Raw genomic sequence first — 5,153 nt, 5'->3', positions numbered from 1 at the left:
CATTTCTGTTTCCAAATCCCTTTTTTTAGATAACTTACAACCATCGGTAGTTTAGCTAATCCTAAGTGAGCCATCGCTAGTCTCTATAACCAGTCCTCGTGGGATCAATAATCTTTATTACTGACGACGAATCCATGCACTTGCGGAATCATAACAAGTTTTTTGTACTGTTGCCGGGGACTGCGTCTATAACATTAGTGAAAGTCATATTAGATTAGACTAAACTTAGTTTCTTTTTCCTTTATCTCTCCTTTTTCTGATATTTTTCATTTTAGAGATATATAATTTTATTCTTGCTTTTCTTTATTTTTTTCACATTTTTCATTAAAACGCTAAAAAAAATAATATTACTTTATCACTCTTGTTTACTATATTCCATATCTTGTTTTTGCATGCAAAGAGCTAATCTTTCAAAACAACTTCTACCGTTCGATCGACAGATCGATAGGATCTTCTTGAGAAGAAGAAACTTACAAAAATCATTTCAAGTCGCACAAGAATTTTCAGAGATGGCTGACAAACTATTGAAGGGTTATGCAGCACCTTATGCAAGTGGGGTTTGGTCTAGCATCACTCGACATCCAATCGAAGCTAATAATTTTGAAATCAAGCCTGCAGTAATTCACATGGTTCAGCAAAATCAATTTAGAGGAGGACCGCATGATGATCCAAACCACCACTTAGAGCATTTCTACGAGATTTGTGGTACCATGAAAGTGAACGGAGTCCTTCTAGAATTAGTAAGGTTATTTCTTTTTGGATTCTCCCTGAAAGACAGAGCCAAGCAGTGGCTAAATTCCCTTCCAGCAAACAGCATTATATCTTGGGAGCAGTGTGAGCAGAAATTCCTGGATAAATTCTACCCAGCAAGCAAAACTGCTCACATGAGGAATTTGATAGCAAGCTTCAACCAGATAGACTCAGAATCATTATTTGAAGCCTAGGACAGATTCAAAAGTATGCTGAGACAGTGCCCCCATCATGGCCTTGAGAAATGGTTGGTTCTACACACATTCTACAATGGAATCAACTATCACACAAAGGTAACCCTCTATTCTATAGCAGGAGGAGCACTAATGAATAAGTGCCTTGATGAAGCTGAAGAGATCATAGAGAACGTGGTACAGAACCACCATCAGTGCGCAACTGAAAGATCTGGTAGTTCTTTTTCAGGAAATCCATTAAAGGCATCAGGAAAATTCGACATAGATATAGTCACACTCATGTCTGCAAAGCTGGATGCTCTGACCAAGAAGTTTGAGGCCACGGGAAACAACACGTCCAATGCAATAGTTTGTGTTTGCGATACGTGTGGAAGTATGGATCATGATCAAGATACTTGCCCCCTAGGGCCAATACAAGCACAGATAAACCAACTTGAGCAATGCAATGCAATAGTCAGTTACCACCAAAAGTAAAACAATCCGTACTCCAACACATACAACCCTGGATGGAGGAACCACCCAAACTTTTCATACCAAAATAATCAAGACCAAGGGCCAGCAAAACAAAGCTATCAACCTGGACAACAGAGCTACCCATCTGGACAACAGACTTATCAACAACAACCTTCACATCTATCCAGAATTGAAAAGATGCTTGAAGAAGCCCTCTCAGAGCAAAAAGAGATAAAGAATGAGATCAAGCAATTGACTCAAAGACTGGAAAATTTAGAAAAACATCAGAAGATGCAAAACAGCCAGATAGCCCAGTCTTTTTCTAAAGCACATGGAACATTTTCAGGAAACCCTGATATAAACTCAGTAGAACACTGCAACTGTATCGAGCTGAGGAGCGGACAAACTTTGGGAGACCCCCAAATGACTATTCAAAAAGGACCTGACTCAGAGGAAGAGCCCTCTCCCCCACTGCCCAATCAAATCCAGAATAGGGATGGAGAGGAGATCACCATGAAAGTTGAAGGAACTCTTCAAATTTCCCCGCAAAGTTAGACAATTCCTTTACCTCAAAAACTGATAACATCCCAAAAGGATGAAGAGTTCAACCGATTCCTAAAGAAGATTAAGGAAATTTACGTAGAAGTACCACTGATAGATGCACTGCACCAAATGCCAAAGTTCACAAAATTTTTAAAGGGCATTTTATCTAACAGGAGGTAGAAGGGTGACTTTGAGACTATATCATTAATAGAAAACTACAGCGCTCTACTTATGGCAAATATTCCACCGAAACTTCAGGATCCAGGGTGTTTTTCTATACCTTGCAAAATTGGGTTTGAACTCATACAGAAAGCTTTCTCTGACTTGGGAGCTAGCGTTAGCCTACTTCCATACTCCTTATGTAAGAAGCTGGGACTCCAGAACATTAAACTGACTACTATGACACTGCAATTGGCTAACCATTCATGTAAATACCCAATGGGAATAGTGGAAGATGTGTCAGTAGAAGTAGGCAAATGCATCATCCCCACAAATTTCATTATCCTAGATATGGAGGGGGATCCCAAGATACCGATCATCCTTGGAAAACCATTCCTTGCTATAGCTGGAGCCCTCATTGATGTGAAAAGTCACAAGTTATCCTTGAAGATCGGCAAAGAAAGGATTGAATTTGATTTATCTGATTCTTCTATCTGCAACTCCTCTTTCGAGGGAAATTCTAGCAAGATGAACATACACAAAGTCAAGGAGTGCAATTTCCATGAGAGGTCCCCTCCAGCGAGCAATAATAAGTATGTTTGTCCTGCACTAGAGGAACTAAAGGTACAGACTGAAGCATTAACCCTAGGAGGAGAACTGTGGTTCCATGGGTCTAGTCCACATTAACTGAAATGGGGTTGATCTAATGACCTAAAACAAGTGTTGCTTGGGAGGCAACCCACGGGGTTTCATTCCATTCATTGTTTTATTTCTCTAGTAAGTTCAAGTTGAGTCTTTTTATTATTATTTTTTTTATATTCATTTTCAGGATGTGCAGAGACTCCACGAGCTGGTCGTGAGCATTTCATGGGTGTGGAGGCGTCAGAGGAACCAAAATGGCCAAAGGCAAGTCACCGTACGCTTAAGCGAGTCGACTGTGTGACCTCGCATGGTCGTGCGAAGCCGACAGAGGGACAAAGGCCACGGGCCATGCAACCTTACACAGTCATCTGGCCTATGCAGAGAAGAGAAAGATCCCGGCTGTGCCAATTGGCACGGCCATGCAAGAAGACCAATGGAGAAGGGAGCACAGACTGTGCCAATTGGCAAGGTCGTGCGATAAATGCAGAGAGGAAGAAGGGGTTGGTCGTGCCAACCGGCATGGCCGTGTGACTTTGGCCGAGTGGAGAAGTGAGGGGGTTGTGCCAATTGGCACAGTCGTGCAGAAACCATACCTAACCCGACCGTGTCTATAAGACACGGTCGTGCCCCTACTCGTGTGAGTCACCCACCTCTCTAGAAAGCCCTATTTCAATCTCCTTCTCTCCCAAAAGCTCTCTCCTCCCCACTACACCTCACCAAACCCTAATCCCCACCTTTAGAGTTTATCTTTACTTAGATCTACACCTAGATCTAACACTTCTTCAAGCCAAAAATTCGGAAAGAGAGAAGCAACTCCCCTATTTTCCTTCTTTCTCCCCCTCTGCCATCCTCAAGATCCATCTCCACCTTGCACATCATGTTATAAATCTTGAAGAGACTTCATCAAGGAAGCGGTGGATCTGGTGAAGGAGACGTGCCGGGAGGCGACAAGGGTAAAGGGAAGGCTTCTTCTTCAAAAGGAAAAGGAAAAAGGGTGGCACGCGACGAAGGTAACGAAAATGAGTTTAATATTAGGTTTAGAAATCATGAACATAAAGCTAGATATGATATCCTTGTCGCTAGAAAAATTACATGCACTAAATATATGGATCCCATTACTATGGATATGCTACGAATTAGGAATGACGTAGATTGGATGATTAGTTCTTTAGACTGGAATGATATCATGTACGCCCATTCACCGACTTACCCCGCCTGATCCTTGAATTATTGAGCTCACTTGATGTTAAATTTTCCTCTAAGGATGACTACGTAGGGGTCATAACTTTTAGGATGATGAATAAAGAAGTTTGGTGGACTTTTAGTGATTTTAATAATTATTTTGGTTTACCCATTGGTAGTGCCCGTGGATTTGATGATGAGATAAGATGGAATGAATTTTGGACATCAATAATCGGATCAAAGGACCCTTATAAACCTTCTAGAGCTAAGGCATCCCGCATGCAAATGTTGGTTGCTACTCGGAAAACCTAGAGGTTCCACTGTACAAAAATTTTGTACAAAGGTCTGAACCTTTTCCTAGCTACCATGTGTTCTTTTAAATTAAATTTTGGATCGCCTGCGGAACTTAACACGTTTGATCCAAAACTTAATCTATTTGTTCTTTTAGGTTTTGACTTGGATCTCCTGCGGAACTTAACACGTTCGACCCAAGTCACCTTAAGTTATTAATTCCATTAAATATTAATTTCCATAATTGGTTCCCAGTACTGACATGGCGAGGCACATGGCCTTCTTGGATATGGGAGCAACCACCACCGACTAGACAAAACCTTTTATGGAAAGCTAATATTTAATTTACTAAAATAACTTTAGGTTAACCGAAAAGAACAATCAAATCACAAGGAAAAGAAAAACAAAAGAACACTATATCGAAAACAAATTCGAAACACTAGAATCGTATGCCTCTTGTATTTAGTATTATTTCCAAAAATAACTAGTATGATGCGGAAAGAAAAATTACTAGTTATACCTTTTAGAAAGACCTCTTGATCTTCTACCGTATTCCTCTTCTAACCTTGGACGTTGTGTGGGCAACGATCTTCCGAGATGAGAACCACCTAGGCACCTTCTTTCTTCTTCCTTCAAGTTTTAGCCAAGCACAAGAACTTCCAAAGGATGAAGAATTTTCCACCAACCAAGCTCCAAGGGATGCATGCTTTCTCTCCTTCTTCTCCTTCCTTGATCCGGCCACATCCTCCAAGCTCCAAGAGATGATAGATTTCGGCCACAACAAGAGGAGAGAAGAGAAAGGGAAGGGCCGACCACCACACCAAGGAAAAGAGGGAGAAAAATAGAATAGATTCATTAGCCTTGAAGCCTCCTCTACCCCCTCTTTTATAATCCTTGATCTTGGCAAATAAGGAAATTTTAATAAAAACTTCCTTAATT

General features: G+C 40.9%; 1 pseudogene; it reads right to left on the bottom strand.

Annotated features, from left to right (window-relative positions):
* Positions 1 to 916: 916 nt before the first annotated feature.
* On the bottom strand, positions 917 to 988 carry LOC121994635 (annotated as a pseudogene).
* Positions 989 to 5,153: the final 4,165 nt, after the last annotated feature.

The sequence above is a fragment of the Zingiber officinale genome, chromosome 1B (assembly GCF_018446385.1).
Source record: "Zingiber officinale cultivar Zhangliang chromosome 1B, Zo_v1.1, whole genome shotgun sequence".
NCBI classification, from domain to species: domain Eukaryota; kingdom Viridiplantae; phylum Streptophyta; class Magnoliopsida; order Zingiberales; family Zingiberaceae; genus Zingiber; species Zingiber officinale.
This window is presented reverse-complemented; position numbering and strand designations above follow the sequence as displayed.